This window comes from Gracilinanus agilis, chromosome 3, assembly GCF_016433145.1.
Source record: "Gracilinanus agilis isolate LMUSP501 chromosome 3, AgileGrace, whole genome shotgun sequence".
Taxonomy (NCBI): Eukaryota; Metazoa; Chordata; class Mammalia; order Didelphimorphia; family Didelphidae; genus Gracilinanus; species Gracilinanus agilis.
In genome coordinates this window covers 308,535,827-308,562,990 of record NC_058132.1, presented here as the reverse complement: position 1 = coordinate 308,562,990, position 27,164 = coordinate 308,535,827, and the positions used below count along the sequence as shown (strand labels likewise).

Below are 27,164 nucleotides of genomic sequence, written 5' to 3'. Positions count from 1 at the left end.
TTCAACTAGTCTTTTAGTTGACTTTCTAGATTTTCCTATATCATATCATCTGAAAAAAAAGGATAACCACTCCCATGTTGAACTATATAAATCCAGCTTGATTAGAGAGGATAGTCTTTCTGAAATGTTATTGTAATCACTTCAGTAGAACTTTATTTGAATTTTTGTATAAATATTCATTAAGGATATTGGCCTATTGATTTCTTTATCAGTTTTGATTCTCTTTAGTTTATGTTTCAATAACATATTTGTGTCATTGAAGAAATTAGATAAAAACCCTAATTACTTTTGTTGGCTTCTCTTTGGATGGAAGTTTCAGTAGGCACATGTTAGACTTGGTCACTATTAGAGGACTGAAGGATAGAGCACTGAATTTATACCAAAGCCTTCTTTTATAAAAAGCTCAAAACCTTCCTGGTAATTCCATTCTTATTAGCAGCTCTGCTTGGCTTCCACTTCATGAAACATATCATCTGGTTTTTCCCTCCCCACTTTTCTGCTTTCTTTTCCTCCCACATAAGCTCCTCCAGAGTCTTTCTCATACTTGCTTCCCTGGCACTTAACACAGTTCTTGCCACATAGTCGGCATTTAAATTTTCATTGAAGTAAAATCTTGTCTTAGTTTCTCACTATTTACAGAACCTTGGTTAAGTTCTTTTACCTTGAACCTGAATTTTCTGTCATCAAATGGGGAGCCAGTGTGGCATAATGCAAAGAATGATGGATTTGGAGTCACAGGCCATGTGTTTATATTCCAGCTCTTTCAACTATTATTAAAACAACCTCAACAACAAAACTTAACTTATATCTTAGAACTGATACTAGGTGTCTCTTCCAAAGCAGAAACATGGTAAGGGCTAGGCAACTGGGGTTAAATGACTCGTCCAGGGTCACACAGCTAGGAAATATCTGAGGCCACATTCGAAATAAGCTTAGCTTTATCCATTGAGTCACCTAGCTGTCCCTCTTTTACTATTATTTCTGTGACCTTGGGCAAATCACTTAAGCTCTCTGGGCCTCAGTTTACCCATCTATAAAATAAGAGGGTTGAACTCTAGATCTCCCCTGAGATCTCTTCTATATCTAAATATATGATTGTCTTAGAGAGGTTGATGGATGGTTGTCTGACAATGCTTGGCTGATTGGTGCCTTTGGGGCAATAAATTGGGGCAATTTAAATCTGAGTGAGTGAGATTTTTATGGCCTTTGCTTTGAGGGAAACTCTGGCAGCAGAATCCTTTCTACAGTTTTCTACTTCTGTATCTTCCTTTGATATTCTGCTCTTGTGCCATTGCCCTAACATAGAAAAAATTACCTGTGTATTTTGGGCAGAGGTTGACAGTTCGAGGTGCCTTGTTGGGAGTAGGGGTGGTGGCAGGAGTGTTCTGGAGCCTGCCTGGGAGAACCATTTGCTAAATTTTTTAGGGTGAAAATTTATACTTCTTAATGCTACAGATTAGGACTTGGTTCGCCATTTTGCTCACTGACTAGACTTAAGAATGTGATAGAGAAAATGTAATAATGAAGATTTAAGATGTTTTTATCTTCCAAATTGGAACCATTCCAGGGTTGAGCACTGACCTGGGCCTCCAGAATTTGATTAATCTTACAAATATTAATAAAAACCAAATCCCTTATCTCAATAGATGCAAACCTATATCCCATTACCATCTGATCACCAGTCTTTTCTTTTTTTATATCACCCCTTAAATTCTGTTATTTCTTCCACACCCTTCCTGCATTCTCTGGCCTCATTTTTTTTCTATCAAGTCCAAGATTGTTTAGTGATTAAACAGGAAATACCAATGCATTCTGCAATACTAAGATTAACAAGAGCTTTGTTTTGTTTTTATTTTTGTTTTTGTTTCAGCTAGGAAAGGACAAGATTATTTAAAGATAAACAAACTGGAGACTTTGTAGAGTGAGGACAGTGGGGAGATGAGCAGTGGCCAAGTAGCTAAGTAAGTTAACTGTGTAGGCATCTTTATCCAAAGGCAGAGTGGTAGGTAGATTTAGCCCTGGAAGAAACTTTAGAGGCTGTCTAGTCCTATCCTCTTATTTAACTGAGTAGGAAACTATGGGTAAGTTAGGTCCAGTGACTTGCCCAAAGTCACACCAGTGCCCAAGATCATCACTTCTTTCAGTGGTAATCAGGATTTGAGCTCAGACCTTCAGACACCAGATCTATCTTCCCCTCTGAAACTGGTTCCTTCACCTTTCCAAAACCTTTCCAACTCATACCACAGAATTTAAGAATATATCAAAGGATTGATGTATGTCAATTTTAACCCAGTGCAATTTTTTAAAACCCATAAGACAAAGAAAATAGGGTTAAAATGAACACTTTAATTTTAAAGTAAAATTGTAATAAATTTTTTGCTGTCAATTGATGGGCCTGCTTCTTCTTGTATTAACTATTTCCTTCCCATTCAGCTCTCTCCACTGCCATTTCCTACCTCAGCCAATAATTTTTAAAAATATATTTTTATATGGCAGCAATTTATATAAATTGCTCAGTGGATAGAGATCCAGGCCTGGAGATAGGAGGTTCTTTACCTCTCTTCTGCCTTGAAACTGATATTTAGTATCAATTAAAAGACTGGAAGTTAAGGGTTTAAAAATACATTTAACTTTCTTTCCATTGCCTAGTCCTTACAATTCTTCTGCCTTGAAATTGATATACAGTATTGATTCTAAGATGAAATGTAAAGTGTTTTTTTTTTTTAAGTTTGGATAAAAAAGGAAAGAAAATTGTTGGCAGCACTGTCTTTCTTCTCTGTGTCCTTTTCTGAAATTCCTTCTGGTCTTTTCTGTGTATATTAATTTTTTTTCATTGATTCTCTTCTTTCTTTTTTTGCATTATAATCCCGATTTTTTATATCTTTTCCCATAGCTGTTATCCCTCAATAAAAGTCCCCCCCTTATAACTGTAGGGGAATTCTTTCACATTGGGGTTAAGTGGTTTGCCCAGGGCCACACAGCTAGGAAGTGCCTAAAGACCAGATTTGGACCTAGGACCTCCTGTCTCCAAGTCTGGCTCTCTATCCACTGAGCCACCTAGCTACCCCTTCCTCTGACTTTGATTTCCTTGGGATATATATCCATCAATAGCTTCACTGAGTCAAAGAGTATGTATGAAAACCTTTAAGGTCTTTCAACTCTAGACCTATGAGCCCAGAAAAGGGGACGTCTTTAATCTTTTCTTAATGACCTGTATTAAGATAAAAGGGACCATAGAGAAAGGTTCTCCAAGGGAAATGACTAGATCAAGGATATTGAGGAGGCCAAAGCTGAGTGTGGGTGGGTGGAAAGAAATGGAGAAAATTCAAGGAGCAGTAGAAAGCATCAGGGTGAAAGTTTGGACCTCTTTCTGATACTTGATTCTTCTCTATGAATTATTCAATTCAATTCAACAATTTCTTTTCCTTCCTTCCTTTCTTTTTCCCTTCCTCCCTCCCTTCCTTTCTCTCTCTCTACTGAGTGTGCAGTATAACTCGGTATGTATACTACATACTGTGAAGGCTTTCTATGAAGACCTGGGTGGTAATTTTGCAGAACTTAAAAGAGGGCCCAAGACTTACAAGGCAACATCACAGACTGAAAAGAGAACAAGACGACAAAATATATAAAATAACTATTAAATATAATCATGGAAAAGGGGAGGTAGGGAATTTCACATTCATACTCTCCCTTTCCCCCTCCCCTCCTTTCTTCCTCTCTCCCTCTCTGTCTCTGTCTGTGCCTCCCCAACCACCTCCCTCCCTCCTTCCCTCTGTCCCTCTCTCTCTGTCTCCGTCGCTGTCTCTTTCTGTTTCTATTTCTGTCTGTCTCTCCCCGGTGCCTTCCTTCTCTTTATATTCATTTCTTTATATTCACCATAAAGCATTTTATTGCAAAAATACAACATGAAATTCATACGTGGGGCTCAGATGGAACATGAGTGACTGGAAGAAAGCCAGGAGAGGATTGGAAAGTCAAAAGTGGGAAGTCAAGTAACTCAAACTCCTACTCAGTGCAGTGATATCAAAAGCAGACCACAGCGTTGCATTCCTTTAGTTTCTCTTTTGTACGAAGATGGACTAAACCAATCACTCATTAAAGTTCTGCCTGACAGCTCTAAGTATGTTGTGATATCCCTGGATACAAGGAAAAAAAGATGGAAAAGAATGGAAGGAGATTGGAGGGACCTTTGCTTCTTTTTCTGGTCCAAATTCCTTCCGAGTGAGAGAAAACTGGAACCCCCCCGTGTAGACTTACTTCCTGCAACGGGGAGTTGAGTCAGAGAAGATTTCTTGGCATTCAAAGAACCTCTTGATTCAGGTAAGAGTTGGAGTTCAAAGGGAAAAGGTTTCTTTCAGTAGATGGAGACTAGGGGGATAGTATTTTCAGGGATTTTGGAAAGCCTATGGAAATGGAGAAGCCGGTGGAAATGAAGGAACAAATGAGAGGGAGGAATATTTGAATAATTTTAGAATGAAGAGTATGTGAGAGAGAATAGACCAGGAAACTGAGGCAGATAGAAGTGAAAAAATAGTTTCAAAGGGCATATTTAGAATCTGGGTGCTAGAGATTTGAAATTTTGTTCTGTAGGTAATAGGGAGCTAAGGAAGGATTTTGAGCAGATGTGTAACATTCACCTATGCTTTAGTAAAGTTATTTTGGTAGCTCTGTACAAGATGGATCGCTGGATTGTCATTTGTTGTAATAGAAGGGAATAGAGGCTTTCTTCTTTCTCTTACTTTAAAAAAAATCTTTTCCTTAACAAAACACTAAATGGAATTTGATTGATCTTACAACAAAATACAATCTTACAATGAATTTTCCACCTCAATTCACATAAACTTCACTTGAATTCACCCTATATCCCACTACTATCTCATCACCAGTTAAAAAAAATTAATATCAGGCTCTAGATGGTTTTTCTCCCACTTCTTTCCTATATGTTTTTATATGTTCTTTTCTGGTAAGTCTAAGTTAATTAACCAGAAAATCATAATGTATTCCTGCAAAAGTAAGAGATTATGTAAGTGGCTTTGCTTTCAAAATTTCTGAGCGGCCACAAGATGAAAGATGAACAAACTGATGAGGACGCTATAGCTCAATTAGATTCAGTGACCTAATGCCACTCTAATACCCAAGGTTACAACTTCTTTCAGTTGTAGAATCAGGGTTCAAACTCAGGCCCTCTAACACCAGATCCAGCCTCCCTTTTGAAGCTGATTCTTTCTCTCAAAGCCTTTCCTATGTATATCACAAAAAGTCAAAGAACTGAGCTGCATCAGTTATAAATTAGTGCATTTAAAAAAATCCACAGGACAAAGAAAATAGGGATAAAAGAAACAGTTTTATTTCAAAACAAAATTAGAATAAAAATTATAATAATTTTTTTTGCTATCAATTGTTGAGCCTGCTTCTAGTATTAATCACATCCTTCCCATGAATCTTCCTCCTCTACTACCTCCTACCTCGGCCAACACCTCCACAATAATTTTTAAAAATATAATTTTATTAAAAATAAATTAAAGTAATAACTGCAATCCCTTTCTGCAAATATGAATATTTCCTTGTCCAAAAGGCAAGAAAAATGATTGTATATGAAATTATGAGTCTATCATGGATAATTAGATACCCTTTAAAAAGTTTACATCTTGATAGTGACCAAAAAAAAAAAGGAATAGTGTGTTGTTATGAAATTTTTTATATCTGTACATACACATTTAAACATATATAGTGAAACAAAGAAAAGAGCAGTAGAAATTCGGAAAAAAGCCAGACAAAAAAGACAGAGTTGGTACTATTATGTTAAATTCCAGAATGTGTGCACCAATTGACAATTCCAAAATTCTTTTTTTTATTCTTGAAAAGTAATTTATTACCAATTAATCAATTAACAAGCATTTCACAGGTTCCCACTATATTCTAAGTACTGTGATAAGTGATGGTGTTAATAGCAGCACCAGGGTACAGTGAAGAGAGTGTAAAATGTTGAGTCTGAATCTGACCTCAGACATTTGCTAGTTATGTGATTCTGGATCTTCTGAGTACCATGGTTTCCTTATCTGGAAAATAGGGATAACAACAGCATCTATATCCCAGGATTGTTGTGAGGATCTGATGAGATATTTGTACAGAGATAGCACAGTACATGGTGCTATATAAATGTTAGCTATTATTATTAATTACTATATTCCAAGCACTATGCTAAGTGATGGCAGCTATGTGATCCAGTGGATAGAAGACAGGATGTAGAATCAGGAAGAGTTGAGTTCAAAGTTTCCCTAAGATATTTGTAGGCTCAGTGAGCTTGGACAAGTCACCTTAGTTTTCCTAATTGTGAAATGTGGGTAAGAACATTTATCTCACAGAGTTTTTGGGAATGAAATTAGATATTTTTAAAGTGCTTAGCTCAGTTCCTAGCACAAAGTAACCACAACAAAAATGTTAGCTATTTCTATTGCTACTGTGTTCCAAGTACAATGCTAAGTGCAGTTATTCCTTGCAGTGGATAGAGTGCAGGATTTTGGAGTTTGGAAGACCTGAGTTCAAGTTTGGACTGAGAAATTTACTGATAATGGATATGTCATTTGGCCTCTGTTAACCTTAGTTACCTCATTGGTAACATGGGATAACATCTGCACCTACTTTCCAAGGTTCTGTGAGGATCAAATAAGAAAACAATTATAAAGCCCTTAGCCCAGTACCTGTTAAGTGTAACACAAATGGTAGTTATCACAACGATTCTGTTAGAAGCACCGTGTTAAGTGCTGGGGTTTGTACCAGCTGCCTGGCTGTGGATGGAGTGCTAGCCTTGGAGACAGGAAGACGAGTTCGAATATGACCTCAGACTTGTTCTCTCTGTGACTCTGGACAAGTCACTTATCCTCTGGTTGCCTTGGTGTGTATAATGGAAAGAGCACTGGTGTGAAATCAAGAGTTCTAACTCTGCCATTATTTAGCTTATACAAGTCCTTTACCCTTCCTGGGGCTCATTGTCCTCTGTAAAATGAGATTAGACTAAGGGGACTTTTCTCCAGCTCCGGCCTCGGTCATCAAAAACCAAAAGGCAGAAGGTGCCATCTAGTGGCATTCCTCATCCGGTACCACCAAAGCTTCTTGACAAGTCCCCCTGATATGCTGAGAGTTTGGGCAGCTAGGTGTCGCAGCGGGGAGTTTGCTTCCCCGGAAGTTTTTTCTGAGTTTGAATCCCGCCTCAAACACTTACTAACTCCTCTTTCAATTTGGGACTCCATCGCCGCTCTCTAACTTCCACTCGGCTTCCAGCGGGGGCTGCTACTCTTTCATTTAATCTCCCCCTTCCTCGTGCTCGAGTCATCCTGACCCCGAGTCCTCCGGGGCTCCCCAATTGGGCATTTTATCCCCTCCCCAACCTCTCCCTAATATCAAAACCTGCTGTCTTTCTACCCCTTTGCTGATGCTACCGAGTGATGACTTACTCCCGGCAGATTCGTTCGATAATGACAAAAAGAAAAGTATGAAAGGTTTCAAAAAGAAATTTGCCGGTGATTGAATATCCAAAATACAGTGAGGTTATCAGGTTTCAAGGTGGCCAGAGAAAGAACGTTTGCTTATTTCTCCTAGAGGCTGGCATTGCCCAGGAGTAGCTTATGGCTCTTGACTTCTAAAACGAGCAAGAACACATGGAGAATTTCTTAAATGGTTTTGTTTTCTAAGCCAGATTGGCTATCTTGTGAAATGAGCCATTCAAAGTTTCAATCACTTCTGCATGATTAAAGAAAACATGTCAATAGGCTAGTAACAAAAGAAAATTGCAGTAACATGGTATGAAAGCCCCTTAGTTGTTCTAACAAATTTAGATCAGAAAATATTTTGTTTTGAGTGTTTATTGCTCAGTTTATTATTTTTTCCCTTGACAAAATATTTTTGTTGTATTAAGCCATGTATGAGACAGTTTAACAATTAAAAAGTGTATTAATGTGACCCTCGGGCAAGTCACTTAAGCCTAATTGCCTAGTTCTTACACTCTTTTACCTTGGAACCAATACACAGTATTGTTTCCAAGATGGAAGGTAAGGGTTTAAAAAAACAAGTAAAAAAAAGCTCTTAAATTAAGCCCCTTGGCCTCAGTTTCCTCATCTATAAAATGAGCCGGATCAGGAAGCGGCAAACTACTCCAGCATCTTTGTAAAGAAAACTCCAAATGGGGATCATGAAGTGTAGGGCATGACTGAACTACAATACTTGGAGCTGGTTTAGCGTTTTTAGATAGTGAAAAAAGATCTTGAGCAAGAAAGAACCTTAGCAGTCTTTTATTCGGTTGATGTGGGCATGAAAACATTTTGGAGACCAAAAAGAGAAGTCTTTCATGAATTTTAAGTTCAGATACAATAGTATGATAATTAGGAAATTGTCTTTAGATATGAATGTTTTAGATTACGTTTTATTATAAAAAGCCACGTGGATTTTGGAATTTCATATATCTGCTCAATTAGCAAGTCAGCCCTTCCTCCAACATCCCCTACCCCAGCCACCATTCATTACCACAGCCGTCTTTAGGGGTGTAATCTTATAGCCAGTGAGTGAGATGGTTTATCTTGCCTCCGACTCCTCAGTCCAAAAGGCTAACCGTAATCAGTTTTCTCTTCTTCCTGATTACTGTCCTACACTCCCACCACACACCCGATCTATCCAATCCGCAGTTATCTGGTGAACTCCCTTGTTTTCATCTCCACCCACCCGGTACCTTATAGGTTTGAAAACAAAATGGGGAACCAATCAAGTAAGAGCCGCCTTGCACGGTCACCCTCTCCCTAACGCCTGGACTTCCCAGAGACCGTCTATATTCTATATTTTAAGTTTTGTGCTATTTTCTCCCACCACCTCCCTGCCACTGTACCTTCTCCCCTCCCTCCGACTGCTAATTCAGCACACACCCCCACCCCCACACACACCCCAAACATTTATCACTCGGGACAGGGTGACAGCCGTGCTTAGGGACTGCTACTCTAGGTTGATGGGAGAGATACTTCACGGGCAGGCGGTAAATTTTTCTTTGGGCTCACAGCGACACCTAGCCAAGGGGCAGCCCAAATTCAGTTCTTTCTCTTAAGCTACTGGAGAAGTTGAGAATCCCAGCCCTGAATTGTTTGGAGAATCAGCTTTTGGGGTGAAGAGCAGATCTCTGGGAAGGAGGCAATTGAATTGAGGAAGAACCCCAGGAAGGAAGGGATGGGGAAGTCTGGAACTGGGAAAATGGGACCAACCTACTTTATCTGTCGTTTGATCTGGTCAGCTAGTTGGTGCAGATTATAGAATCAGGGACCTGGAGTCAGAAGGATCTGTGTGATGAAAGGCATATCCTTTAGCCTCTGTCTACTTCAATTTTCCCAACTATAAAATGGGGATAATATTAGAACCTAGTTCACAGTGTTTTTGTGAGGATCACATGAGATACTTGTAAAGCACTTAGCAGGATATCTGACAAAATAGTGACTGTAAAAATGTTAGCTATTATATATATCATAGTATGTATAATATATTAGCTATTATATATTATATTGGCTATTATAAATATTATATGTATATGATATATAATATATATCTGGTGTCATTGTTGAGTTGCGTTCAATGGTGTCTGAGTTTTGTGAAACCATTTGGGGTTTTCTTGGCAAAAATGCTGGAATGGTTTGTCATTTCCCATCCAGCTCATTTAAGAGGTGAAGAACTGAAGAGACAAATAGTCAAAGGGACTTGCTCAGGGTCACACAGCTAGTAATTGTTTGAGGCTAGATTTGAACTCTGGGACATGAGTCTTCTTGACTTCAGGCCCAAGAGTATTTCTAGGGACAGCTAGGTGGCTCAGTGGATAGAGAACAAGGTCTGGAGACAGGAAGTCCTAAATTCAAATGTGGCCCCAGACATTTTCTAGCAGTGTGACCCTGGTGTAGAATTTAAATTAATATCGATCACTCAACCCTGCTACCTTGCTTCCAGATTTACCAATCACTAAAGAACCGTTGCATAGTTGTGAATCATTAGTACCTATGGCAGAAAAATCTTGTGAAAATCTCCTGGACATTCCTTTAGAAAATGCAGCTCTAGTTTTGTTTATGGATGGTTCTTTATTTATGAGAGATGGTACGGAGCAGCTGTAGTCAGAATTTGCAACTCTGTAATCAGCTTTTCTTCCATCAAACATGCACAAGGTGAAGAATTAATAGCGTTAAAACAAGCCTGTATAACTGCAAGAAACAAGAAGGCAGCAATATACACTAATTCAAAATATGCCTTTGGAATATGTCATGCTATTGGTACCCTTTGACTTCAAAGGGGATTCTTAACATCAGCTGGCAAAACTATTGCAAATGCTAAAATTATAAATGAGTTTCTTTCAGCTATCCAAATACCTGAAACCCTGGCTGTTGTGCATTACTCTGCTCATACAGGTGGAACTGACCCTGTTTTAAGAGGAAACCACTGGGCAGATGTTGCTGTAAAACTCACTGCTATATAGAAGGCTCTGAATTGATTTTAAAATTGGCAATTATCAATGAATCAGATTTATCCCTCGCATATAATGAAAAAGAGGTTAAAAAATGGAAACAAAACTTTAAGGCTAAACAGGTTAATGGTTGTTGAATAGACTCAGATTAGCTATGGTTAGTAATGGAGTCCAGCTAAAGGATAAAGCTGGCAGTCCTAACAAGAGGGAGGGGTAGGAGTGAGTAGAATTCTTTCTCCTCCCTTCTCTCCCCCCCTCCCCGGGAGCAGTTGGAGCAGTAGGCAAAAACTGTTTAACTGAATCCCTTTAGTTCAAGTTATGGAGGCTGTACAAGTTTGGTAAATTCAGGATCAAGTTGGTAAATTGATAGGGAATAATCCCACTGAGACTAGCAAGTCTCACTGTTTAAACTATTCTCTAAATGCTAGGATAGAATAGGTTCCAGATTGTCTTCAAATGCGGATGACTTGTTCTCAAGGAAAAGAAACTGCACCAGTGCTTATATGAATGGATCTTTTCCTTGGTAAAGTATATGGATGGTGAGTATATCCTAGTATAACTTCACATAGGCCCAGTAGTTTAACAAGCAAAAGGGTTTATTATTTTCAGGAAAACAGGGTGAGAGGAAATGGTTTAGGAATGAAAGGGAGGTAAGCTATCTAAAATCTTCAATGAACTTGTTGGCTACACATTCCCCAAAGGGGAATGTGTTTTGAACAATTTAACGTCTATCCCATTCACTAGGTAATCTTTCTCCTAATCTAATGTAACTAGGTTTAAGATGGAAAGGTAATCTTGCTTGAAGATCTGTATAGAGATTAGTTAAAATGCTGCAATTGAGATATTCTTCCAGTAGTAAACCAGTAACGCTCAGCCCTTGAGGTCAGAGATGAGCTAACCAGAGAGTAATCTAACTCTTCCTCCCAGACCTTGAACTAACAAGGAGAGTTATCAAAGAGTCCTTGCAAATAGGGTGACCTGGCCTTTTATACTCAGGTTTCTAACTGCCCCAACTGCCCCCTCTCCTGGAGTTCTGGGGGGCATTATGGAATTCTGTGAGGCAGCTTTGACCCCACTTAAGATCATGGATGTTACATAGTTTTTGGCTAGCATCTGAAGGAAAACCTCCCTGGGACTTTTATCAATAAATCTGCCAATCCATATAAAAACAGTCATTTTGGAACCTAAGGCACTGTAGATTCTATAAAGAAAGTAAGGATAGCCTCTGACATAACCAATGTCTCCTCTAAAGTATGTGCAGCCTTTAAGATTTGCCAAGCATATAACCAACATATCTTTTGCGGAAAAGCTTTTGGGGGCTGCTCTCTTCATGCTCTCCACATGCACTTGAGTAGTGTAAGGGTTAAAATAGGGGTTTTGACAAAATAGTCTATACTAGTTATCCTAAAACTACCTATAATTACTATCTAAAACTGCCTATATCTACCTATAACTGCCATTAGAGAAAGTCCAGCTGATCACCCTTCAGCTCAGTTCACCAGGCAGAATCAATATCTATCTATCTATCTATCTATCTATCTATCTATCTATCTATCTATCTATCTATCTATCTATCTATCTATCTATAGAGATCGATACTCTATAACCAGAGACTAATCTGAGTGGCCTGGGTGGTCGTCGGACGCAAAGAATGAAACAGATTGGAAGCACGGCTTGTTAGCTCATTGTACTTCAAGAAATACTGAAGTAGCCACTTTATTATAAAGGAAATTAAAGATCCCTTTCCCCCAAAAGCCCAAGAAAGTTTCCCACAGTTACAGAGAGCAAGATTTTTACTATAGTCAAAACAAAAGCCTTAGAAGCCTTCAGGCGTAGACAAAAACCTATGCTAAACTATCAACTACATGTGTTATCTTTAAGTGGAGCCTGGGACATCTCTGTTAGGTTGGAAAGCCCCGTCAGTTTCTCGGCCTTGATGGTATTAAACAATTTTTTGAGCCTCATTATTTTACTTTAATTCTGGGCAAAATGCCTTGCCAAGGGTTCGGCCTTGGCCATACCAGCCATCTGTGTTCTCGGGCAAAGGGGAACAGTTAGCCCCCTTCCTGCTGGAGTACTGAGAGCCCAAAGCTTTTTCAATAAGACTATAATGTATTTTGAAGGAAGGTGAGAATTATGAAAGGAATCAAAAGAGGAATCTCAGATTTTTATCTTAGATATCCCACACCTGTCTCGTCCCTATTTAGGGCGGAAAGATAACACACGGCTCTGCCGGTCTGTATTGATCTTTTGAGGGGGTCCAGATAAAAATATCTACTTGAGATTCTAATTTCTCTTAATAGCTCCCGACATAAATCCATCCAATCAATCATCCAATCATTTAATCAGCCTGAGAAGCCTGAAGCCTTTTAGAGGAGAACTTGATGGAATAAAACCAGGACTGTTGGAAAACCTGCTAGTGATGAGTGCCATTTCTTTTAACTCATTAACTCTCACCCCTTTTCTCTTTCCAAGACCCCTTGTCTTGGACTGTGGCTTGCGAAGAGCCCGCTCTTCTCTTGGTTGGGTCTCTGGAGGTAGGATGGCATGGCGAAGAATGAAATGAAAATGAGCCAGAGTGCAAGTGAAATTGCAGAGGCTGTTCCTTCTCTCTCTCTTGTGCCATCTGCTGATTTTAATTTTTATACCCTCTTTTCTTTATGATCTCATACAGGTTTTTTTCTTCCCATACATTCAAAATCACATATTAACTTTTGAAATGTCACAAGATTGACATTTACCAAATATCTTACTGTGGTTAAACAAAGAAGCAAGCTTGTCAAAAATTATTCATTATGGGCTGGCTTAGTTTGAACTTATTCTTTTCAGCCATGCATAAGGTACAAGTACATCAGTTCCTAGCTAAGCATAATAGTTAATTATATTTTAACTAATTATATTATGTATATTATGTTATATCAGTCTGGTCCAATGTTTTGTTCCCATGGTGTTTTTTCTGTTATAGGATCACTAAGAATACAGTTCTGGTAGGGTGATTCTGTGCTAGTTTGTCATTGCCATAATTTCCTTGTGTTTCACTGTTTCTATGGTCTGTAGGAGTTTGGGAACAGACAAACTCAGGTCAGGTATTTTCTTGCTGGGAACTTTAGAAACTTGCATTAACTCACTAATTGCTGGTTTTTTGCTAGGCTGATTCTAGGGGAAATTTCTATAATCTAGGGGGTTGTACAGGGGTTTAATTTTGGATAGTGGGTAGTCTATGGCTGTGATTGTTCTTGCCGTGAACCTGAATTGTTTTTCTGTGTCTCCCGGATAAGGATATTGATTGCAATAATTTCAATACAAGTGAATGTAACTGTAAAAAGAATCACATGGGGTAAACTGAGTGTGGAATTTCCATCCTCCTGACAACCTGCCGTGCTGGATTGTCAGAGCTTGTGAGTAGCCGTGCTAACCTCACAACCTCGATGGCATCCAGCAGTGGCCCATGAAATATTGTAATAAATCCCAATACCTGAGTTCAAATCTAACTTCAGACATTGTTAACTTTGTGGCCCTGGACAAGTCATTTGTCTTTGTTTTCCTCAATTAATAATAGCACCTGTCTCTCAGGACTGTGGTGAGGATAAAAGTGCATATTTGTAAAGTTCCTAGCAAAGTACCTGGCAAAGAGTAGGCAATTTATGCTTGTTATTATTATAGTGCAAGCAGTGTGATGAGGGATGAAGTTTATGGTAGCTAGGCAATGCCATGGGGAGAGTGCAGGAAGGGAATTCTAATCTGATCTCAAAGATTTTTCTCATTGTGTGACCCTGGACAAGTCTCTTGCCTATGTTTGCCTTATTTACCTTATCTTTAAAATAGAGATAACAATGGGATCTACTTGCCAAAGTTGTCTCATTTAATCCTCAGGACAACCTTGGCAAGTAGGTCCTATTATTATTTCCATGGCATTGCCTAGCTCTTATTATTGTTATCATGTGCCAAGCATCATGCTAAGCAATGGGGTTTATAGCAGCCACAAGGGGCATTAGAGTGCAGGACTTGAGTTAAAGTTTGGTCTCAGATATTAATAGCTGTGTGACCCTGGACAAGTTATTTACCTCTGGTTACCTTGTTTACTTCATTTAAAAAATGGAGGTAATAATGGGACCCACTTACCAAGATTGTACTGAGGAGCAGATATTTTACAAAAGGGCTTAATAGAGTGTCTGATGCCTAATAAACCCCAGAAAAATATTGGCTATTATTAATATTATCATGTTACAAGAATAGTGTTAACTGATGGTATTGTCAACCTGTACAAAAACTCAGACCAATTAGATCAGTGGTAGTGAACCTTTTCGAGACCAAGTGCCATGCCCTGCTCTACCCCCTCCTTACCTCAGATAGGAGAGGGAGGAAGTACTCCCATTGGGCTGATGGACAGTTGATGAGAGGTGTGTGTGGAGAGTGGGAGGAGAGTGGCCTGAGCACTCCACTCTGCTTCAGCTATGTGCCATGCTGTGAGCTATGCTTCCTTCAAACCTAGCTCCTTTCCAACCCTACCATGGGAATCACCTTCACCACAGACTCAACAAGCTGCTGTCTGCACCACACCCTTACACAACATGTGAGCTCCCCCCAGTATTCTCTCTTCTTGCCCCAGACAGAGGAGGGAGGAAGCACTTCCATTGGGCTACTGGGCAGAGGGGAGGGCGAAATGAAGAATGTCCTTAGGTGCATGGAGAAGGGGGAGGGGAACAGCTCTGCCCCAAATCCCTCTGCCCTTCTAGTAAGGAACTCTGGCAGGTGACTGTAGGCATGCTCACAGAGAGGGGTTTGTGTGCCCTTTTTGGCATGTGTGCCATAGGTTTTCTATCACAGGAATTATTAGGTTATCAGTAAATAGTGTTACCAGTATCTTATCAGTTAATAAATGAAGTATTTTTTCAGGGTCAAGGAATTACAACTTGGGACAATGCACTGCCTTTTTAGGCAAGGGTGCCCAGGGAAGGAGAGGAAAAAGGGATTCTTATTGGGCAATGATGGCAGACCTTTTAAAGATTGCATGCCCAAACTGCACCTTCAGGTTGCCTGTGACCTCCCCCTTCCCCATTATCCCAGACAGGGGAGGGAGGAAGTGCTGGCATTGGGCTGCTGAGTAGAGGGGTGGGGCATGTGAAAAATGCCCTCAGGCTTTGTGGAGAGGGGAAAATGCATGACATGTCTCTGCAAACACAGTTATAGGGTGTAGTGGTGGCATATAGTCTGGATACGCCAAACAGTTGAGTGTGTTGCAGAAGTATCCTTGTGATTATCTTTGTCTGGGACCTGGGCAGGTTAGAAACTGCTGAGATATGCAGCAGGGTAGGAGTCCAGAGTTTCCCAGGAGTTGATATTCTCTTTTAGTTAGGGTGAACCAAGAATCTTCGCTGAAGCAAGGAAGCTTTGGATCACTTCCAGGTGCTGGTAAACCACTCACCCTTGCCATCATGACATTATAATAACATGGACCCCCAATATGAGAAGTGACATATAGGCAACACTTAATTCCCCCAAATCGGAGCAAGACACAGACAAGGAAAGTGAGGAGGCCCTGAAAAAGAGGATGGGCAATATTCCCAGGGTCAAAAGACAACCAACTAAAAAGGTCACCAATTCACCAAGGACGGGAGGGATCAATCTCAACCTTGCCATGAAAAGCTAAAAGCCAGATTTTTCTACCAGGGGGTTATGGGTTGGGAGTGACCTGCTCCCAATGTCCATTTAATCAGATCCCAGATGTCTCATGTTGTCATCTGGTTTTCTAGAAACAACTTCCCTTAGATATGCTGGAACAAGAGTTTCTTCTTTAGTAGATTTGCTTCTCTAGTTCCATATCACTTACTCAAAGATTCTTGCTGTTGCAGCTAGAGTCTTTTACAAAACAGATATCAATTCACTTTAGTATACTCTCTTAATGTTTACTTCTCTGATAGCGAGGTCATGTGGTGATAACCAGTTCATACCTTGTGGTCCTAATCTTATTAACAGTAGAGTCATAAGGGGGAAAACCCCATTAAATTAGGAACCCATAGTTCATTTGAAACTTCAGAGAATTTAGGATTTTCATATCTCCAATGAGAATAATTTATATTTGATATACATTATCCCTCAAAATTTTTACTTAGTTATTCCTGCAACTATTTAGAGCTCTGAATTTTTAGTTGATTCAATTTTTTCTTTTGGAACTTCAGTTAATCTCTATTACATTAAATTAATTCTGATGAATTCTGATTCAGTTGTTCCCTCCTCCCACCCCAGTAGAGTCTCATAAGGATCTATAGGTATAGAACTATAGGTAACAGAACATTTTTTATAGGAAGAGGGTCTCTATGACACAAATTCACTTAAAAATTTCAAATTTTACTTCAGTTATAGAAAAAGTCTATGTGGACGCACTACACTATCAATTCCAAATTGTTTACAAAGAATAGTGCATATTAGATGACTTGTTTTTAGTAAAACATGTTTACACTTCAAGATATGCTCAATACTCAGTAATTCCAAATTAAATAATAAACCTAAGCAAAAATTGACTTTCCCTTTGAGGTAACACAAGATATTCCACAACTTGCTATCCTCTAAGGATAACTGTTTACACTGAAATTCTTCTGTTTAAAAACAATAAAATAAAACAAAACAGAAGATGTTTCTGATTTTAACTTGAAAAAAATATGCACACACATATATTTAGATCTCACAAACTCTTCCCATGATATTTTGAAAAATTTAAGGACTTTATTTTATTTAAAGATATATAATTATAAATAGGAAGATAAGGCCAATACTCATTTACTTACTTTTTTAGAGTATAGAAATGACTAAAGTGTCAGATTGAAAATAAAGGGAGCTACTACAGCAACAATATTAAAAAGACATTACAGGGGGCAGTTGGGTGGCTCAGTGGATTGAGAGCCAGGCCTAGATATAGGAGGTTGTAGGTTCAAATGTGGCCTCAGATACTTCCTAACTCAGTGACCCTGCTCACTTAACCCCCATTGCCTAGCCCTTACCAGTCTTCTGCCTTAAAATCAATACATAGTAGTAATTCTAAGATGAAGGGTACAGGTTTAAAAAAAAAGACATTAGAGCTTTACTTGTCCTGGTTAGAAAGATTTAGTATGAAAGAAAGAAGCAAAATGTTAATAAAGTTAACAATTTAAGCAAAATGAAAGAATACTTTCAAAAATATAAACTGCTCTAGATTAACAGAAAAGGAAACATAATATCTAGATAAACTCATTTTGGAAAAAAGTAATTGAACAGGCCACAAATGAGTTTCCTAAGAAAAAAGCCTCAGATCCAGCTGCATTTACAAGGGAATACTACCAAAGATTTAAAAATCAATAAATTCCAAAATTAAATAAATTATGTGAAATAAATAGGCAAAGAAGACCTAAATTTTGTGAAACAAAAATGGTGCTGATACCTAAACCAAGAAGGGCAAATAGAAAGAAAATTATAGCCTGATTTCATGCAAAAATCCTATATAAAATACTAGAAAGGGCACTACAACAATCTATCACAAAGATATTACATTGTGAACAAGTGAGATTTATACCAGGAGTGTAGGGATGATTTAACAAAAGGAAAACTATTAACATAATTGATTATATTGATAACAAAAGTAACAAAAATCATACAATAATATATTGATAAATGCAGAAAAAGTTTTTGATAAAATACAGCACTCATTCCTTTTAAAAATACTTGCGGGGGAGGGGGGCAGCTGGGTAGCTCAGTGGATTGAGAGTCAGGCCTAGAGATGGAAGGTCCTAGGTTCAAATCTGGCCTCAGACACTTCCCAGCTATGTGACCCTGGGCAAGTCACTTGACCCCCATTGCCTACCCTTACCACTCTTCTGCCTTGGAGCCAATACACAGTATTGACTCCAAGACAGAAGGTAAGGGTTTAAAAAAAAATACTTGTAGGGGACAGCTGAGTGGCTCAGTGGATTGAAAGCCAGACCTGGGAATGAGGGATCCTGGGTTCAAATTTGGCCTCAGACACTTCCTAGCTGTGTGACCCTGGGCAAGCCACTTAACCCCCATTGTCTAGCTTTTACTGCTCATCTGCCTTAGAACCAATATGCAGTATTGATTCTAAGACAGAAGGTAAGAGTTTTTTTTTTTTAAATACTTGAAAGTATATGCCCATATGGATTATTTCTTTAAATAAGAAACATCTCCCTAGAACAATTAGCAAGCATCTGTAATGAGAATAAACTAGAAGCCTCCCCAATAAGATCAGGAGTGAAACAAGTTTGCCCATTTTCACCAATATATCATTTAACATAGTGATGTGGGAGAAACACACCCATGTTTGTAGCAGGGTCTCCCTGAAAGAATGGGAGACTCCAATTCCATTCAGTCCAGAAGTAAGAAGAGAATTTTATTTAAAGAAGAAGTGGTTTATGGTGGCATAATAGCCTAATAGCTGGTGGAATAGTCTGGGGACTAATCAGGTAGCTTTAGGGCTGATGGATAAGCCCAGGGGCTAGTATAGAGTAGCAGCTCCTCTATGGAGTGGCAGCTTCCATTGTAGAGTGGCAGCTTCTACTCCCTGTGAATCAGGGTTGGCTTATTTATTGGGGTCTGCTAGCTTAGCATCTCCCTTATGAAACTCAGATGGAGGTTCATAGGAAATAAGGAGCATGCATAAGAGTGGGGGATTCTGCTGGAATGCCAGCGTCCCCAGGGTGCAGGTTCCACATTCCTCCATTGTTCATCTTGTCATCGTTTGTCAATGGAGGAGGTGGTCTCGCTGCCCTTCTATAGTGGGAACATGGGAGGGAGGGATGAGGTACATTTGAGAACCACTATAGGTAATTAATTGTTTCTAAGAACAATAGAAGTGATTAATAAAAACAGAGTAGGTACAAAGCTGATCCTTAGTATAGAATGTTACATTTCTAGTACACAGGGTGGATAATCAAAACAATCTACAATTCATGCTTGACTAATGCTGAAACTACAGATTTTGTAATTGCTGTTTAGTCATTGCTAACTAAAAAATGCAAGATTTCAGAGTATGAAGGTCCTGTTCCTATTATTGCCCCTTTGCCCACTGTCAACCCACATCAATTGTTTTAGAAATGCTAACAGAAGCAAAAAGTGAAGAAAAATACATCAAAGGGATCAGAACAGGCAATGAGGAAATAAAACTATCTTTTTAAAAATGATGTGATCTTATATTTGGAAAATTCTAGAGATTCAACCAAAAATTAATTGAAAATATTTTTAGCAAAGTAGCAGGATATAAAATAAGCCTATATAAACAATCAGCATTTCTATGTATTGTTAGGGTTCAAAATGGGTGGCCTCCAGAGGAACACACGAGACAATGCAATCAAAGCAGGAGAAAGCTTTATTGCCAGTACGAACTGGGGAAACTCAGCAAAGAGAGTCCCGAGGTGGCATTCAGAATAAGGAATATATATATGTTTCTGGGATATAGGTGCCTTTGTCTTAGGGTTAACTAATAGCGAGACAGAGGGAGTAGGGATGCTTCCAGGTGCCACAGGATATGATTCTTAATCTTCAAGGCTGTTCTGTCTAGGAATCTTCAAGGCTGTTTCATCTAGGGGCCCTGGGGCTTCCAGCCAGGAGTTGTCCCTGGGACTGTGAGTCAGAGAGATAACTGCCCTGCTTGAGTTGGGCATGATGTTATCCAAAAAATCCCCTGCTTAATTGCTAAGTTTAGCTTTTTGGCTATAATATTCTTATAAGCTATAAGCTATAATATTTCTATAAGCTTTTTTGGCTATAACAGTATCACCAACAAAGCCCTAAAAGAAGAGATAATAAGAGATACCTCATTTAAAATAACCATAGATTGGTGGGCAGCTGGGTAGCTCAGTGGATTGAGAGTCAGGCCTAGAGACGGGAGGTCCTAGGTTCAAATCCGGCCTCAGACACTTCCCAGCTGTATGACCCTGGGCAAGTCACTTGACCCCCCATTGCCCACCCTTACCACTCTTCCACCAAGGAGCCAATACACAGAAGTTAAGGGTTTAAAAATAAAATAAAGTAAAATAACTATAGACACCATAAAATGCCTGGGAGTACACCTGCCAAGGTGAACCCAGAAACTACAGAAACTATTTCCTCCATCGCCCATCTGCTTTGATTTATGAACACACATTTGAATTAGAACATACCTTTTATACAAGGAAAATCAGATTTAAATAACTGAAGAAATATTAATTGTTCATTTGTGGGCCAAGCCAGTATAATAAAAATGACAATTCTACCTAAACTAATCTACTTATTCAATGTCATCCCAATTAAATTGCAAAAAATTGTTTTACTGAAGTAGAAAAAAATTATAACAAAATTAATTTGGAAGAACAAAAGGTCAAGAATATCAAAGGAATTAGTGAATGGCTGAACAAGTTGAGGTACATGATTGTGATGGAATACTACTGCTCTATAAGAAATGATGAGTAGGTTAATTGAAAAAATTTGGAAAGAACTACATAAAATTATAAAAAGTAAAATGAGCAGAACTGAGAGAATACTATTTAAAACCACAGAACTTATATTTGAAGAATAACTTGTGCATGTCCACCTCCAGAAGAAGTGGTAAATACAAACATTAAATATGTAATTTTTATGTGCATATGTTTTTGTCAAGTGATGCCTTCTCTAGGGTGGAGAAGGGGAGGGAGATACCTGGGAATTTTAATGTAACCAAAAAATAAATTAACAGACACAATTTTAAAAGAACATTAAAGGAATTAATGAAAAAATGAAAGGAGGTCTATCAGTAATAGATATTTTTTTAAAGTACATTTAATTAATGAATTGAGAATTTTTTTTCATGTTCTTTCCTTCCCACCTCCCACCCTTTCCCATAGTCAATGAGCAATTCCACCGGGTTTTACATGTGTCATTGGTCAAGACCTATTTTTATATTATTAATATTTGCACTAGGGTGATCAATTAGAGTCTACATCTCCAATCATATCCTCATCGAACCATATGATCAGGCAATTGTTTTTCTTCTCTGTTTCTGTTCCCACAGTTCTTTCTCTGGATGTGGATAGAGTTCTTTCTCATAAGTCCCTCAGAATTGTCCTGTCCCTACTAGGATTGCTGCTAGTAGAGAGGTCCATTACATTCGATTGTACCGCTTTGTATCCATCTCTGTGTACAATGTTCTTCTGGCTCTGCTCCTTTCACTCTGCATCAATTCCTGGAGGTCTTTCCAGTTCACATGGAATTCCTCCAGTTCATTATTCCTTTGAGCACAATAGTATTCCATAACCAATAGATACCACAACTTGTTCAGCCATTCCCCAATTGAAGGGCATCCCCTCATTTTCCCGATTTTTTGCCACCATAAAGAACGCGGCTATAAATATTTTTGTACAAGTCTTTTTCCTTATGATTTCTTTGGGGTATAAACCCAGCAGTGGTATGGCTGGATCAAAGGGCAGACAGTCTTTTAAAGCCCTTCAGGCATAGTTCCAAATTAGTAGTAATAGATCTTAAACTGTATTATAAAGTGGTAATTATATTTAGTGCTGGCTAAGACATTGAAACAATGGATCAGAGTAGACATATAATACACAGTAACAAATGTTTATAGTAACATTGTGTTTGACAAATGTAAAACTTTAAGTTTTAGGAATAAGAATTCACCATTTGGTGATTTTGTTGGGAAAACTAGAAAGCAGTTTGGCAGAAATTAGGTTCAGACCCACATCTTATACCATTTTCCAAGGTAAGGTCAAAATGGATATGTGACCTAGACAAAAGGGAGATATCATAAGTAAATTAGAGAAGCTTGAAACATATTACCTATCAGATTGATGGAGAGTAATTTATTAATAAGTAAGATATAGTTATTCTGAAATATAATATTAGATTGAAAAGATTTTACATAGGACACCTGGGTGGCTCATTGGATTGAGAGCCAGGCCTGAAACCAGGAGGTCCTGGGTTCAAATCAGACTTCAGGCACTTTCTAGCAAGTCATCTAACTCCAACTGTCTAGCCCAGTGATGGGCAAACTACAGCCCTCAGGCCAGATGTGGCCCCCTGAAATGTTCTATTCAGCCTCGAAACTTTATTCCTAATCTGATGAATACAATGAGTAGGATACAATACAATGAAACTTCGAAAGAGTTGCCTTAGAAATAGACCGACAGATGAGCATTTCCTTTCCTTTGGCCCCCTCTTTAAAAAGTTTGCCCATCACTGGTCTAGCCCTTACTGCTCTTCTGCTTTAGAGCTGATACTTATTATCAGTTCTAAGACAGAAAATAGGAATTTAAAAAAAAAAGGTTTTGTACAAATATAAATTTTATAGAGTTTCTCAGATAAAGGCCTCATCTCAAATATATAAAGAACTTTGTCAAATTTATAAGAATATGAGTCATTCTCCAATTCATAAACATTCAAAGAATATGAACAGGAAATTTTTAGAAGTAAAACAACAAAGCTGTATATAGTAATATAAAAAATAATCTAACTCACTACTTATTAGAGAAATGTAAATTAAAACAACTTTGAGGTATCATCTCACGCCTATCAGTCTGGCTAAAATTATAAAAAGAGAAAATGACAAATATTGGAGGGGGTATGGAAAAATTGGTACTCTAAAACACTGTTTGTGGAACTATGAACTGATCCAATAATTTTGGAAAGCAATCTGGAATTATGTCCAAAGATACTCTTTGGCCCAGCAATATCATGATTAAGTCTGTTTACCAAGGTGATCAAGGAAAAAGGGAAAGAATTTTCCTTTGTGGTTGCTCTTTGTGGTGGCAAAGAACTTTCAATTGAGAGCACGCATCTCATCTGGGGAAATGGCTGAATAAATTGTGGTATAGGATTGTGATGTATACTACTAGGCTGTAATAAATGATGAAAAAGTTGGTTTTAGAAAGGACTTGCATGGAAAGACTTGGAAAGACTGGCATAAATAATGCAGATTGAAATAAGCAGAGCCAAGAGAATGTTGTATACAGAAATAACATGATTGAAGAATAACTGTGAATCACTAAGCTATTCTGTGTATTATGAATGTTAAAATAAACTACAAAGGACATATGAAGGAAGATGTTATCTTCCTTCCAGAAAAAGAACTCATAAGCACTCTCTCTCTCTCTCTCTCTCATAGTGGTCTAGAAGCAGGGGCATGATTATAACAGCATCAATACTGGCCCTCTAAGCCAGAGGCTAAGGGCACAGAATGCCTTAACACATTTATAACAAGCTAAAGCATCCTTAGTTCCATTTAATTCAGGTAAGAACAGTGTAAGCAGCCAAATGTATGGCAGGAAGCCATGTCCAAAATCAGAATTAACCAGGTGGGAAGATTTTTTATATGTTAAGATGAATTAAGGGTCCCACTTTAGCCTACCTAAGGTACCCCCACCTCAACCATTCCCCAAGGACAGCTCATAAAGAAAATTCAGGGCCCCAAAAGGTTTCACCTCAGACAGCAAAGTGTCACTTATCACAGTAGAGTTGGACACAATTGGTATCAACACTCTAAAATTGTTGCAATAAATTAGCTATCGAATAAAAATTAATCAGGCCTTCTGGAAAGAGTCACACAAAAGACTATTTAACATTCTTTTCTTTTAATAGTTCATTTTCTCAAATATAGTTTAAAATTCAACCTGATGTAAAAGGCAATCATTAGAATTTTTAAAAGTAATCACATTCTCTAAGTTCATATAGTAAACATATGATAGCATACTTTAGCGCAAAAATATTGCTAAGACTGGAGCCTGTTAAGACTAAGTTAGTCAGAGATATAACTTCGGTACAAACTATTCCTAGTATAATTTCACACTTTTAACCATAAATCATCACAGAAATAACTTTTGTATCATAAACACTCATTTAAAAAGTTTTTCATCCCTTATACAAAGAGCGTTTGTAATGGGGGAATCGGAATCCTGTCCCTAAATAAACCAATACACAAATTCCAATATAACCAATACAGCGCCAATAAAGTTCACCTGCCCTTGCTATCATGAATAGCCTATTTTTCCCCATTTTGAAACATATTCCTCCTTACAAGCTTGCTTTTCTCTCATCAGTAAAATGGTTTTTCTCTTCTAATTGTAAAACAGCAAATTTGTCATAGTAGGGGTGGAATGCTCTCTACAATCTATGAATGTAAGTAGGAAAGGAAAAACCTGTTTTGTTGTTGCTGAAAGTTTGCTAGGCTTCTCAGTTTACATATAAAGACAGATTTGCTAGCAAATTTTTGGGCAAAGTTTTTTTCCTTTTAAGATCCAAGTAAACAATGGCAAACACACAGACTCTTAAGAGACAGTCAAACAAAGGCTCAGAAAAGCATGCAGCCCAACATCCGTGATAGACAATGGCTCCAATATTCCTTTACTAGGGAGGTTTTTCAGTTGGCAGAATTTTGCACAAGCATATTGCTATTACCAGTATGGTTCATACTAGTTGTCTCCAGAGATTTTGCTATCTCTCTGTCATTAAATACACACACAGCCTAAAAAATTGTCACTCTTTCCTACCCTGGTACCATGCTGGAGTTCTCCCCTAGAAGATCTAGTGACTCTCCTTGGAGAATGACAAATTTTCAAAGATGAGGCTAGAAGCCTTCCAAGAAGAGATCTCTTTGGGGAACCAACAAGTTCTCCAAAGCTTTAAACAAGGCTTTAATTCTTCCCCCTCCCCACAGTGGTAAATACTTAAAAAACAACATTATTTAATTGATTGATTAAGAGATTTTTTTCATGGTTACATGAAGTATGTTCTTTCCTTCCCCTCCTCTCCCCCTTCCCATAAAGGCTTTCATTCTTTAAGATTTTACTTGAAGGAATTTTTGAGTAACTTACCACATGAAACAAATAGTATTCCACAAGAATAGACAAAGGATTGCAACTTTCTTTAAAATAATTTTGTGTGATGGGGCAGCTGGGTAGCTCAGTGGATTGAAAGTCAGGCCTAGAGATGGGAGATCCTAGGTTCAAATCCAGCCTCAGACACTTCCCAGCTGTGTGACCCTGGGCAAGTCACTTGACCCCCATTGCCCACCCTTACTACTCTTCCACCTAGGAGCCAATACACAGAAGTTAAGTGTTTAAAAAAAATAATTTTGTGTGCACAAATGGAAGTCCCCTTTTTGGTCAAATTCCTGGACACACACACACACACACACACACACACACACACACACACACACGAAAAATATATTTACAAATATACATAGGGAGATATAGCTAAGTTAGATTCAGATCCCCACTGATAACTCTAGATAACAAAGAAAGATCTTGTCCTCTTGGGGTTTTTGATAAAGGATTGTATAGACAAAATCTCAAAATTTTATCTCCTGCCATTCTTGCAGGTTCTGAAGATCCAGCCATAGAATCTGTAGCCATATATTACCCATGGCCTGGCCGTCTGGGAGGATGACTGCCCATCTTTGACCCTGGAAATCAAAGTACTTCTTGGCAAATCTTATTACTAGTCTTCAGAAACCCTTTAATACATCCTCTGAGAACTTAAGCAAGGTGGGAGTTCAGAAATCTGGGAGGGGATTTACTGAAGAACAGTCCAAGTCCAGACTCAACAAGTCCAAATTGGCACCAAACTCACAATTCTGAGTCTGGGGGCTGTCCTTGGATGTGCTCCTTCAAATTCTACTTCTGACACAAATAATGTCAACCTGTACAAAAATTCAGCCCAACTAGGTGATCAGTAAATGAGTGAGGTATTTATTGAGAGTTGAGGAATTACAGTTTGGGACAATGCACTGACTTTTCAGGCAGGGATGCTTTCAGAGGGAGAGGAGAAGAGAATTTTAAATATGTCAACAGTCTAGGGAAACAGCAGGAGGTTGTATAGTTTGAATGCACAGAACAACCTAATCGCAGGAAGGGAGTGTTGTAGAAGTGTCCTTGTGATTATTTTGGTAGATGGATGGTCCTCTTGGAGGCATTTTGCTGGTTAAAGCAGGGTAGGGGCCAGAGTTTCCCAGGAGCTTACAGTGTTTATTCATTTTTTACATTTTTCTTTATTTTCTTCCAGGAACAAATTTACACATAAGTTTTCCATGTTTACATTATTCATGTTTTGACAGTGTTTATAGTAGCCAAGTGTACAGTAGATAGAGAGAATGAATTGGAGTCAAGAAGATTTGAGTTCAGTTTTGGCCTCAGAGATGAATAGCCGTGTAACCTTGGATAAGTCATTTTTCTTCTCTTTACCTTGTTTTGCAATTTTTTTTTAAACCCTTACTTTCCATCTTAGCATCAATACTGCATTTTTGTTCCAAGGTAGAAAAGTGGCAAGGGTTAGGCAATAGGGGTTAAGTGACTTGGCCAGGGACACATAGCAAGGAATTGTCTGAGACCAGATTTGAACCTAGGACCTCCTGTCTCTAGGCCTGGCTCTCAATCCACTGAGCCACCCAGATACCCTCCCATTTTGTTCCTTTTTAAATAGGGGAATATATATTTTAAATTCAATTATAGTTTTCCCCAATTACATGTAATAATAATTTTCCACATAAGTTTTCTGAAGTTATAAGATCCAAATTGTCTCCCTCCTTTCCCTCCTTACTCCAAGAGAGGGTAAGCAACTCATTCAGGGTTATACTTGGATTATCGTGCAAAATATATTTCCATATTGGTCATTGTTGTAAGAGTAGACTCGTATAAAACAAAAACCTAAAACTAAAACCATAAATACATCCATCTGA

The 27,164-nt window shown here is 38.4% G+C and overlaps 1 protein-coding gene across 1 annotated transcript in view; it reads left to right on the top strand.

Moving 5' to 3' along the window:
- The first annotated feature begins 3,951 nt into the window (after positions 1-3,951).
- Positions 3,952-27,164, top strand: part of LOC123239361 (hereditary hemochromatosis protein homolog) — a 70,790-nt gene continuing 47,577 nt past the window's right edge. The window contains exon 1 of the mRNA XM_044666636.1: positions 3,952-4,320. The gene's annotated coding sequence lies outside the window, so the exon portion shown is untranslated. The remainder of the gene's footprint in view (positions 4,321-27,164) is intronic.